The following is a 13,587-nucleotide window of genomic DNA, read 5'->3' as shown; positions in this document are numbered from 1 at the left end:
CTCCCCCTACTGCTCCAAGTCCCTGGAGGCTCAGCGGCTGTTGGAACTGGAGGTGGAGCCGAGCCCAGGGCAGGCTCGCAGGAGGGAAAGTTCAGCGGCAGCAGCCGGAGCTACGTAGCCAAAGGGGCCGGCTCCACGGTCTGCAGTGTTGCCTGGGGTAAGTCGGGGTCCCCTACCCTGAGGGTTGGACGGGCGTGGCCGGCTGCGTGCGGGTGTGTCGCTGCCGCTCGCCTGTCCGCACCGCTGCTCCTGACCTTAGGGTGGCTTTCTGTCAGCCGGGAGGACCCCTGCATCGCGGGCTTCCAGTGACCACGGCTGCCCTAGGGCTGAGGACTCCCGGATCACTGCCTGCTGTAGCCCTTGCAAGGCGCTGGGAGGGCGCAGCGTCTCTAGGTGGACGCGAGAGGGTCCCCAGTGCCGCACCCCACAGTCAGCTCAGCTTCTTCAGCGCTGATTGAGACCCCAGCTGTTGGCTTACTCTCCAGAAACCGCACTTCAAAGTAGCCTTGGCATATGTGCGGGTGCCTCTAGTTTGCTGTTCTTGGATTATATTTGCTGTGATGAAGAGGGTGGCCCATGGGCAGCGCGCTCCCCTGCATTGTGCCGCCGCGATTGTGACTCTCTGGATCCCAAGGGTCTTCACGTCTGCGTGTGACTCCATGCAGTCGTGTGTGCCAGGGGTGGGGAGAAGCTCTCCTAGGGAACGGTCTTAGGGCGGTGGGGCATTCCGAGGGCTGGAGGAAAAGGAAGGCTGTGCCTGCCGGGCAAAGGCAAAGTTGTTTGTTTCCGCCACACTTCCTGCACCTGTACCCCTGTCGTCAGCGATTCTGAAGTTATAGAGGAAAAGACGTTAACGCTATTGTACATGTCCAAATGGTGAGCCTCAATGGACGCTAAAAATGAAATAGTAATGATGGCTGTATTTTGCAAAATCCATTTTTTAAATTCAGATTGCAACGTCTTGGCACAGTTTTGACTTAAATGTCATTAAAGATAACTACTCACCATTCTGTATTTATAAAGAATTTGAATGTCTAGCAATTTTACGGGGTTTCTTGGATTGTGTTGACGCTTTTTCTACAAGACAGTCCCAATTATTGTGAACCTTGAGCATTAATAAACTATGGGTTCTGCCACGTGGAGAGAAGTCTGTCAAACTTGGAAGTAGAAGCATGAGGCAGAAAGTAACTGCTTCTCTAGGCATAAAAGGTCGCCTGAACACACACACACACACACACACACACACACACACAAAACCGCGCGCGCGAGGGATTACTGTGACAGTGGGTACATGTGTTGAGCTTCCAGAAAATGCCAATTCTGGGAAAATATGAGATGGGCAATTCCCATTGTAGGGACTTAATACATGTATGATCACTACTCTGCATTGAACCAACTACCTGATGGGCGTGTCCAACATGCTGCAGCCTATAGGGTGAGAGTTGAGTAGGGTGAAGAATGCTATGAATACAGCCCAAGACCACATCGCGAGTGTACTTAAAGCACCGAAGCTTTTCTTGTGTGGTTAGTTTCTGAACAATTAACTTGGTGTAATTGTCAAGTTTGAACTCTGCAGATTAGGACACACCTGCTGCCACTCTAAATTACGTGATATTACTTTAATTTCTCTCCATCTTCTAGTCTCAGACCTCATATATCTAGCTGTAAACCACATTAGGGAGCTTCAAAGAAAAACAATCCAGTGTTTAGATTCACCCATTTACATCATTGTGAGATGGTACTTTGTATATCATTGTTTCAGAGAACTGGCGTCCAAGAGGCCCATCCTACTTTATAGTGTCATGAACCTGGGCTAGTCACTCGTTTCCAATACCAGGGTCCTAATGTACAAAATGATCGCAACACTCCTCATTTGATGACAATATTTGCCAGAGTGAAGTAACATTCTTTTCTAAGTGCTCAGAGTACAGTAGACCCCTCCTGAGTTCTATCATTTGCCTCTCTTAAATACTTTTAGATATGTTTTGACACTTACAATGTTCACAATAATAATCCCTTCTTTTACATGATCTTTTGCTCATTCATTCATGCTCCATTTATGCATCCATCCATGAGGTCATTGACCACTGAAGACCATCGGATTTCCTGCATAATATTCCCAGCTTGGCTGTTTGAACCAAGGAGCCGACACTCTAGACAACGGTAGTAGGAAATGCTCCATGTTTTTTGTTTTTGTGTGGTTGTTGAGAATCCATCATCAGGATTCGGGATGATGAAGCAGACTTCCCAGTCTCCTTGTTTCCCAGTTCTGTGCTTAATAAGCTGCCCAAAGGAGAAACAGTAAGCTGTGAGTGGCTGTGGCCTCTCTTGCTTACCCTTTGCCATTCACTGAGCACATTCATTCAGCAGTAAGGACCCACCATGCCTTTATTGGTTTGAAGCTTACAGTGTAATGAAGTTGTTCTTTAGCTCACATCCTTCTTCATGTATTCCCGATGAAAGGACCTTGGGACTGTAAATTATAGCCCTACCATATATTAAGGCTAACAGAGATACTAAAGAGGCTGAGCTGAGGTAGACTTTATTACCTATTGATCTGGGCCTCATGATAAAGTGGTCTTATAAAACTTGTAATAGCTGAGGTCTCATAGTAGTGGCTCTGCCACTAGGGGCCTCCTCTGCACACTGGCTCACCCTGGGCTGTCATATGTTCCAGTCCTTCTGTCCTTTCAGGTAGCAAGAATTGAACTTCCTTCATCAGAGAAGGATGTGCACATAAAAAGGACTATAAAAGGCCTGGAGATAAACAAAAGTCCTCTTCGATGGAATCGATGTGGTTTAAAACATAATTTTAGAGACTTAAAAATTTGGTTTTTTTTTTTTTTTACTTTGTATATCATAATATTCAAATATGGAATTTTCTAAATTTAGAAAATAAATATGTGATTCAGATGTAGAATTTAATGTTTTTCTGTGTGTGTGTGTGTGTGTGTGTGTGTGTGTCCATCTGTTTTTGGTGGAATTTTTTTCCTTTAATCTCTCAATGTATTTTAAATAGCTTTTTTTTTTTTTCTAAATGGATACCTGTAGGCCTACAGTGATACAGATTGCCTTTCACTGGATTTTACATAGCAACTTGAAGCTCCTCCCTGTCCTTCCCTTTCCCCTTCTTTCTTCTCTTTTTCTTCTTGGAGCTACATTAAAATTTACCTTTAAAATGCCTTGTCACATTCTACAATGTAGCATTAAGGGCCTCTTCTGTGTGAGAAGTCTTGTTTAAGTTGAGCCTCACCTATGTAGCCCAGGCTGGCTGCAACCTTTCAATGGTCCTGCATGAGCTACCACACCCAGCTATGAGTTTTGAAAAGCCCTTGTATATTCTGACCTTAATGAAGTTAGTCAGGCTTGAGAATATTTGTTGAACAACTGAAAGGTGTCTTTATTTCCCAGACATAGCTTGTTTTATGATAAAAGAAACACTTGACAGTGTAAGTAAACAGGCATTATTTTTTTTAAAGATTTATTTATTATTATATGTGCAAGTACACTGTAGCTGTCTTCAGACACACCAGAAGAGGGTGTCAGGTCTCACAGATGTTTGTGAGCCACCATGTGGTGGCTGAGATTTGAACTCAGGACCTTTGGAAGAGCAGTCAGTGCTCTTAACCGCTGAGCCATCTCTCCAGCCCGGTAAACAGGTATTATTACCCCCAATATAGCCATATTGTTTGCAAATAAATAACAGAATGTTTTCAGGTTTTCAGTGAGATTTTAATTTATTTTGAGACACTTTTACTCTGCACTGAAACATCGGCAAGGGGTTTCTCTTCTAATTTTGCAGAATGTTTCTGAATTCAGAAACATTACAAACTTCCAGTTCAGATTTCCCGGTGTTGTGATTTGAAAACAAGGCAATAAGATTGTTGTTGTTTTTCAGTGAAGGTCCAGGTCAGTCTAGGCTAAGGAACAAAATAAGAGGGCTAACTTTAATTGTGAAGACTATAGATGATTTTTTATTATTATTTACCTCTGATTAAGCAGAATTCTTTGGATTGCTTTTAGGGTTCTGGCATATCAAAGACTTGTGCAGATCCTGTTTGTACAAAGGAATGCTTTTCTAGAACCGGAAGAGGTTTTAACCGCCAGCTAGGGAAGGGCTTGGCACCTCTCAGCCTATCCTTTCTCTTCCTAAGACCGAAGCAGAGCCTTAGCCAGAATGACAGACATGCAGGTTGCTGCAGAACACAGTGATTTAGTTTGGGCGAGAGCTCCAAGCTGACAAAGATTATGGATGCTTGCCCAAGGTGCAGGAAATGAATGGCTCTTTCTACCTGTGAGTCATTTTTAGAGACCTGCATTTGGGAGGTACCACCTGTAAGGAAATGACAACTGTGAGCTTGGGTATTTTTTGAGCCTATCACTTAAGCACAGGCTGCACAGATGATTTCTGTTGTTTTGAGGCAATGCAAAAAACCAAACATTTGGTTATCCTAGGGTTGCATCTGCTCCTTTACTTTATTTCCATACACCAAGAACATTTGGGTTGATGAAGGGGAAAGCAGAAAGCACACTAGGTAGGTGTGAGCTGTCTGTTTATACTGATTGATTTTTGTATTCCCAAGGCATGGCTTAGTTTAGCAATCTTCACTGATAGTTTTGTGACCATCATTTATTCTGCTTCAGGATACCCTCAGAAGTGACCTTTTCTTGTCTTTCCCTCTCATATACTTAAAACGTTCTCTAGAAAGGCTCTTCCTAGTGCAGCTGAAGCTGACCTTGAATTTGTGAGCCTGTTCCTACCTAAGCCTCGATTACAGGCAAGCTCCACAGTACCTAGCTTAGATACTTGCTGCCAAATTGGCCAATACGTTTTAATGGTGCTGCTGCTAGCCCATGAGTTGTCCTTGTACAATTTAGTACTTGGGTATTCCCTTCATGTATGATTGACCATCCTGGGACAGGTTGTTAAGCCTGGCAAACACCTAGCACACTAGAGTTCAGAGCCAGTTACCTCTTTGCTGGCTATTCCTGTGTGGCACATTCTGCACAGCCATGTGTAAAGTGCTGTCTATAGAAGTGCTGAGAATGTCTACCACATAGTAAGTTGTATACATATATATGCATGTATCGCTGCTGATGTTTATTATAATTCTTGCCTGGGCTGCTTTCAGTATAGACCAAGATCACTATAGCAATAGAAATAATGGCAAAGATTCAGCAAAATTACTACCTCTGGTAATACTTGCAAAGTTGGATACTTCATTAAAGTTTTCTTATTATATTTCATTGCAATGTAATTCTTTCCACTGTAAAATTGGTTAATGCTGTGTTAAGCATGGGTTTATGAGGTGTTCATGCAGTCTGCACAGCCACTTTGGGCTATGTGTACTGTTATCTTCACTTTATAGGTGAGAGAACAAAGGTTTTGGAGATGATACTTGTGTAAGGTTGTACCCTAGAGCTGGGCCTGTCATCCCACCTAGAAGCTCTGCTATTCCCAGTACCCCCCCCCTTCCATGTACATATGAGTGGGCATGCAAATGTATGTAAATACCCATGCATGTGTAGGCCAGAAGTCAAGGTAAGGTGTTGTTTCTTAGGCACTATAACCACTGATTAGGCTGGGCTGTCTGGATAGTGAGTGGAAGCAGCTGGGAGGAGTCCCCTGGTCTCCCCAGCACCAGGGTCACAGTGCGCACACAGCACCACAGCCTGTGCTTTCTGTGGATCCTGGGAACCAACATAGATCCTCAGTCTTGCATAGCAGGCAAGCTTCTTATTGACTGAGCTAGTCCCCAGCCTCCACCATAGATTTGGTTTGGGTTCTTTTTGTTGTTGTTGTTTGGACTTTTCCTCAGCATAAACTCCTTGAATTGACAATTGGGTAAGTGTCTTGGAGTTCTGAGGGTTGGGAAAACACTAGGGCATTGATTTCCATTCTGTTATTGTATTGGTATCCATTTCCTAGCAGGATAGAGCAAGATAACAAGTGGATCTTTAGCAAACTTGGTTCAGCACTTGTTATTTATATGCTTGTACATCCAGAGTTTTTTCTAGTAGCTCAAAATATATTGTCAATACCTTCCCTATGTAACAATGAACTTCTTTTTCTCCACCTCCCCTTGCCTCTCTCTCTATCTTTTTTTTTCTCCCAAGACAGTGTTTCTCTGTGTATCTCCCAGTGTCCTGAAACTTGTTCTGTAGACCAGGCTGTCTTCGAACTCAGAGGTCTGCCTGCCTCAGTTTTCCCCATGCTAGGATTATAGGTATGCCCCACCACTGCCTGTCTGATAGTTACCTTCTTACCAAGGCCCTTTGCAGGGAGGTTGTAAGAAGAATATATGGATAAAATCAAGTGTATGGGGTTCAGATGGGAAAGTGAAGGATGGGGCCAGCCATTCATGCAGTCATTGAGCAAAGTGCAGATGCTCACATTATATAAAGGTTTCCTACTAGGTAATTCAAAAACTACAAAGAAGGGGACAGTGTAGGGAGAGGGTGTGCGTTATACCTTGGAGCTGGGTTTGTTAGCACAGCTGGATCTCTTCTTAGACTCCCAACTCTTAGTTTCCATGTATGAATTTTGCATGCATAATGGGGACAACACATTTTTGACTTCTTGCCTGAATTAATTGAGATCTCAAAAAAAAATAATAATAATGCCATGCCACTGGAAGTAGCTGGTAGCAATGACAGTGCCTCCCTACTGCTCTTCCTTAGCCATCCCCTCTCATGGTCTCCCACCCCACCCTTCTTCCATCTACAACTGACTGGTCGGAGAGGCATAAAAATAATGATACCCGAAGTCCACGGTAGAGTGTGATCAGCCCTGGAGAAGACTGTTCTTTGCTGTTTCTCCCTCAAAGAGCTGGGGCAGACTGGGCAATGATATTAGGTAATCTGTGAACTGGCTCCCTACCCAACTTGGTCATTTCCAAAGCTGACCAGAGAAGCTGACTTCTAGGAGCCAACGGCAGCTTAGTGCCTACTGCAGATGCTCACGACGTAGAATAAGGCTGGGGCTGGAGGGTAAGGAGAGGGTATTGAGGGAAATGGGAACAAGTTAGAAGTGAAGTTTGAGATAGGCCAAAGCAGAAAATGTTTGGGATTTTGAGGTACGCAAGGCCAACTCTTAGCAGTTTGTACTTGAGGGGACTGGGGCTGGGGCTGGGGTTGGGGCTGGGGCTGGGGTTGGGGCTGGGGCTGGTTTGGTGGTTCTGAACTGCAGAGCTTACAGACAGGCTCTGCTCAGGAACTCACAAGAGAACTGAAGCCCTTCTGTATTCCTAGCTCCGTGTATTGCCTAACAGACACGTCTATCTCCTTAGACTCTGACTACAGGCTTTTCTGAAGGTGATGTATCCTTGCAAAGCAAAGAGTTAAATCAACATTATTAGCTCTCTGCCAATTCCCACTTGAGATTTCAAGGGTTAGTTGATATCACAGAAGAAATGAGCCTCCTTTCCCCCCTTCCATTTGGGGATTTGGTTAGAGACATCCATGTCTGTTTCACTGTGTGGCAGGGAGCCAGAACCACTGGGGCCTCTGGGTGTGTCTTGTTGGCACAGCCTGTATAGTGGGCTGTGTTGTAGGCCAGGGTGGGTTTTACCAAGATGTGCCTGGTGGTTTTATGATAATGAACAGCCTTGTTTGGTGTGCAGAGTAGATGCTGTGTGTGGTGGGGCAGGAATGTGGGTTTACAGAATCATTACAGTTCAGGACCGGCTCATTCAGCCACAGAAGCAGGAGGCCTTGAGACATTATTTATTGTGTGACGGTACACAGGCATAAGCCCGCCCTTCTGTGAGTAAGGAAATAGGACCTGCCCAGGTGCAAGCAAAGCTTAAGTCAGGGTTTTGAAAAAAAAAGTGGAAAAAAATAAATGCAGGATAGGGTTAGACAACTATTTGTTTAAAGCAATTTACAGTAATTTTCAAAATCCCATTTTATAGGATTCGTAGAGTATATTAACAGAGATGCAACAAGCCAGCTTTAGGAAGGCAACAGAGGAAGCTTTGAAGAAAAAAAAAAGAGGAATAATCCTTAAAGTGAAATTCAAGTTTGTGGATTTGGGGAAGATTGTTATAATGAAGACACAGAGAGACCTGGATCATCAGAAAATGTGGAACCAGTGCCTGCAATGAGGAGCTGGTGTGGGTTGGCCGAAGTTCAAATCTGAACAGTTCCTTTTTGTGATCTTAGGCAAGTCAATTCTCTAGATTCTAGTTTCTCATCTAGATTATGAATCAATCTATCATCGTTTTTGTATTCAGGGTTTTCTCATTAAATGAGATGTCTGTAGCCTGTGTTCTGCATGGCAGGTGCTTAATACATGGAAAAGAAAAGAACTATTGCCCAGTTTTCCTTCTGTAGGAAATCTGGGTGCCTAGAAGGAGACTGCTGTTTGGATAGTTTTCTTATTTCTTCAGTTTTTAGATTGTTACAACTCAATATGCCTTTGGATTCCCACTGAGCATATGTCACCATGGTAGGGGAGATGAATCCCAGAAGACCACCCTGGTACTCACATTAGTTACTTCCTTGTTGTTATGACAAGATACTCTATAAAGCAACACAGGGCGGGAGAGTGTTTCTTTTAAGAGAAAGGTCTATGGTGCTGGGGAAGACGCACCGGTGAGTGGGTACGCATGGTGCCTGATCTCCTTCCACTCACCAGTCAGGAAGCATGGAGTCATGGATGCTGAGTCTCAACTTCTTTCTCTGTTTTATTCACTTTGGGACCACAATGCCGGCAATGTTACTAGCAACACTCGGGGGACTTTCCTACTAAATTAAACTTCTTTGGAACATTCTCACAGATGTACTGAGAGGAATGTTTTCTTGGCAATTAATTCTAAATCCCGTCAAATTGACAGTCAAATTGGCTACCACAGTGCCTTTGCACAGCTTACGCTTTTGCTCGAGGGCAGAGCCACCAGGGCTTTCTGTTAAACAATGGATTTCTGTATCTCCCATGAGTCGTTTGACTTCCATGGAAATGAGTAACTCAGACTATTTGTGCTGCCTTTTGGTCACCTATGTACATAGGTTAGCAGTCAATGACATCATCAACCAAATGGTAAATGTTTGTGGTCATTGAGAACCAGAGCTCTGCTCGTACTTTCAAAATGGTAACTTTTACTGGCAGCCAAGGGTTTCTTATGCAAACACAAGAAAGCGTTTGCGTTTTTTAGCTAGGGGGTGTAGGAGGGAGGTAGGAGGCATGAATGGTTTGTAAATCTGATTGCCAGAAAGCATGAACATGCGTGTGTTTGATGTGGTGCTGGATTGGTTTGGACTAAAAAGGGTACAGAGAGATGTGTTCTTTACTAGGGCTGTTGGCTCTTTTGGGGGCTCAATGGCAGCGTGAATGGCCAGGGGGTGTAGCTGTTCTTCATCACCAACTAGTGAGAGTTAGGGAATGAGTACAGTAAGCTTAAATGAAGCTGACTTTGCTAATTCAATAAATTCATGTGGGGCTTGAAAGGTGGCTCAGAGGTTAAGTGCTGCTCTTCCAGAGAACCTAGCTTTGATTCCCAGAACTTATGTGATGGCTCATAACCATCTATAGTTCCAAGGCCCAGTGGATCTGGTACTGTCTTCTGGCCTTCTAGTGCATGGTACACAGACATACATGTAGATACAGCACTCATACACATAAAATAATAAATATTCAAAGATAAATTCATGTAAATTAGAAATAGAAGTTAGAAATATAAAATTAAGAATAGAATGATCACACTGATTTGAATGAGTTGTTTTTCTCCTAGAGTTCACAAAACAGTATTCCTGAAGCTAGAAGTAATGAGAAGATCATTGGTTAGTAAAACAATAAAACTATAAAACTATACTCATAGAAACAATAGTACTTCTGAGATCATTGGTTTTATGTCAGTATGTTGCAGAAGTTCCAGCTCATTGGAGACAGTCTGCAGAGTATCACTGTGGATATGCAGAAGACCAGGAGGAACTAATCTAAGATGACTCCGTCACCAATTGGCATGGTGTTTGTAGGAAGAGACAAAGGTGGTTTGCTCCCATCATGCTATTATGAATGGGCATGGAACATTGTTAAGCATGGCGCTGGCTAGAGGTAATTCTAGGCGCCCCTACAATAATGCAACTGATAAGTCTAGCTGTCAGACTCCAACTGTGTGCTTGGTGATGCCACAGATGAACAATTGAGAGATTCTGGTCTTAGGAGTTCAGAAGAGTAAAGCCCTACAAAGGAGAGGCTTACTGCCACATAGAATGTCTCCTCTGGATGGTAAGCACTCAGTGTCCATATCAATAGCACAGGGATCTCTTTTCATATTTTGCCAAATTCATAACATCAGAAATGGAAATGAGAGGCTGTATCAGTAAATCAATAAAGTGCTTGTTTGGCAACTATGAGAACCTGTGTTTGGCTCTCAGCATTCATAGAAAACCCAGGTGTGGGTATTTGTAAGTCAGCATTGGTTGATGAACAGGGGAGACAGACAGCTCTTTGGAATTCGGTCAATTTAGACACACTGATGAGCTCGCTCTAGAGTTAGAAATTGGTGAGCTCCAGTTTTGATGAGAGAGCCTGACTTTAAAAGAGAGAGAGAGAGAAATAGAGGAAGAAAACGAATGTAAACCTTTAGCTTCCATGTATACCTATACTCATATCCATACACGAATGGGAGTGTGTGTGTGTGTGTGTGTGTGCTCGCGCACACATGATCTCAGTTTCATTTGTATAGTTTCAACTGGTTAATTAAAATGTGAAATGCTTTTTCCCTGCATTGCAAATCTATGATCTTCCTGAAAATAAAGAGATTTTATTTCTAAGAACAGTTTTGAGGAGTTGTTTGGAGGCAAAAATGGGAGGCACATATGGAAAGACAAGGCATGCATGTCACTGGGGCTTGTCAGGAGTTGAATAATGTGGTTTTCAATTAGACATAAGTCTCATTTTCCTCCTGAAATACAGTGTGTGTAGAAGGATCAGAGATATTTACTATAAAGTAAATTCTATTGAAACACTTTCCTTCTAGAATTCATTTACCATTGTGGACATTGTTCTGATGGTTGGGTCTGGTCATTGTGGAGGATGGACTTACACCAAAAAGTATCACATACTTTTGGTCCCAAGAAGAAAATGAAAGCTTTTGACCCCAAGTCTATTGTATTTCCCATGCTTAACAAGTAAAAGCGTGAAGCTGTGAGCTGGGGGTGTAGCTAGGTCAGTAGAGTACTTGCCTAGAGTACACGAAGCCCTGAGTTTCGTCCCCGTATAAAACTAGGGATGCTGGTGCATGCTAGTAATCCCAGCACTCAGGAGGTACAGACAAGGGACCAGGAGTTCAAGTCTTCAGCTACAGCAAGTTCAAGGTTAGCATAGGCTAGATGAGACCTTCTCCAAAACAAAATCAAACAACTAAGCATGATATAGAACTGTGGACACTTCAGCGGTGTTTCTGTCATCATTGGATTGTCTGTAGTTTCCTGAGTATAGGAAACCACAGTTCCTGCTCCCACCTCCAGCCCCTGCTGCTAACATTTTTGGTATATTCCAATGCCTATGGTAAAGTTAGCACAGGATGTACACACACACACACACACACACACACACACACACACGAGGCTTCCAATGCATACGTATAGGTCAACAAATACAGGAATTCTGTCATCAGCAGGGTTAGTCAAAAGCAGTGTTCATGAATAGGCAAAGGGCTCTCTGGGATCCCAGTTTGTAAGTGGGAAGCTGACCTGGGTAAGCCAAGCAGAAAACTCACACTTAAAATCTTTTCCTATTACATACAGCTAGTAACTGTGCCTGCTTTTACTATATCTCTGTTTACTGTGTGCTTTCTCAAGAATTACCTATAAGCAAATTGTGTATTCATCGTCTTGTGGCGGGCTGGATCTAATACAGTCAGGAAGGCTTCCAACACTTTAAGTGCTCTTGAAGGTAATAAAAAGGAGGGCTAATTACCTGACTGAAGTGATTATAAGAGAGAAGTTGGACATCTTGACTCTTTGGGATTGTGACACTAGCAAAAGTGGCTTACAAAAGGACAGCTTTGAAAAACATCAAGGACATGAACAAGATTTTTATTAGCAGTATTTTTTTTATGAAATCTATGGTGTTGGTCTGTCTGTAGTTGAACAGAGCATGAGGACTGGACTAAATAATGCATTGAGTATCTGTGGGTGAAGAAGTAATTTTAAAGTATGTGGCTGGTGTTCACAGTTGGAGCCTGTGAGATTTTACGTTTAATGATTATACCTTCCCATGGCCATCCGTCTTTCTCCTTAATAAGCAATACTCATATCAGGCCTGATTTGTGTACATTGATTGCACCATTATACTTGTTAAATATTAAAGCATTTTCCCCCCTGTGTGAAGTCTAATTAGGCAAAGTGTTCTGTGCAAGCCTGGAATTATCATTCAGAATAATAGCTCAGTCATTACCTGTGACACATACCTCAGTCTGCTGGATTGTGGACCTTTTATTCACCCCCTTAATGAGAAGACCAGAGTGCTGAGCTCCCGCCCCTCTCTGTCCCCTCCCCCTCTCCCTTTCCCACACGAGTGCACACACACACACACACACACACACACACACAGGGATGCTGAACTATATCTCCAGCCATTTTTCTTTTACTACTTACCTACTTTTCTATGTTAATATTCATTATTAATGCTTTTGTGTGCATGCATGTGTGTGTTGGGTGTCTGCATATGTACACATATTTGCATGTGCATAGGCATGTGTGTATATGTGCTTGTGGAGACCTAAGGCGAGTGTCAAGTGTCTTTCTCAACAGCTCTTCACTTTATAATTTACAGTATAGTCTCTCGCTGATCCCGGAACTCACTATTTTGGGCTAGTTTGACGAGCTGGCTTACTTGATGATGAGTTTCCTGTTTCTGCCTGCCTTTAGCAGAGACTACAGGAAGCTGCTTTATCCACCTGGATTTGATGTGCATTCTCGGGGTCCTAACTTCAGTCCTCTTACCTTCATGCCTTCATGCCCAGCTCAAAGCAACCTAATCAATTAGAGAATTAAGTAAATTTAATATTAATTAAAATTAATATTAATTAATTAGATAACCGATTAAAAGTAATATTAATCAACTGACAGGGTCTCGTGTAGTCCAGGCTGGCCTAGAAGTTGCTGTGATATTGCACTCCCGATCTTGCTTTCCCTCGAGTGCTGGGATTGTAGATTTGTGCCAACACACCTGGCTCTTATTTTTTATTTAAAACTCAGGAAAAAATTTCCGTATTCTTCTGTGGACCTATGCATATATACAGGTGCATGCGCATACATATAATACGAGGCCGGTGGATCTGAAATAGATCGGGCCCAGTTTATGGCTTGTTACTCTCTGAGAGAAAAGCTTTTAAGCCTCAAGTTTCCTGTAATGTCTGGTTATCAGCCTAATAGGTTTTCCCTCTCAGTGGCCTTCGCAGTGCATGCTGGGGGTTTTCAAAAGTGCCTGTATCCCGTCACAATTACAAACAGCAGCACCATTATGTCCCACTTATGAATACAGGAATCGCGTGCATGCCTTCTTAAAGTGAAATGCTATTTCTAGTTGTTTTTTTTTTTTAATGTGGTCAGATAAAAATGAGATTTGGCTCTAAATTA

The 13,587-nt window shown here is 43.0% G+C and overlaps 1 protein-coding gene across 3 annotated transcripts in view; it reads left to right on the top strand.

Moving 5' to 3' along the window:
• Positions 1-74: 74 nt before the first annotated feature.
• Positions 75-13,587, top strand: part of Csgalnact1 (chondroitin sulfate N-acetylgalactosaminyltransferase 1) — a 360,316-nt gene continuing 346,803 nt past the window's right edge. For all 3 annotated transcript variants that reach the window (XM_052161840.1, XM_052161844.1, XM_052161845.1), the window contains exon 1: positions 75-157. The gene's annotated coding sequence lies outside the window, so the exon portion shown is untranslated. The remainder of the gene's footprint in view (positions 158-13,587) is intronic.

The sequence above is a fragment of the Apodemus sylvaticus genome, chromosome 18, assembly GCF_947179515.1.
Source record: "Apodemus sylvaticus chromosome 18, mApoSyl1.1, whole genome shotgun sequence".
Classification (NCBI taxonomy): domain Eukaryota; kingdom Metazoa; phylum Chordata; class Mammalia; order Rodentia; family Muridae; genus Apodemus; species Apodemus sylvaticus.
This window is presented reverse-complemented; position numbering and strand designations above follow the sequence as displayed.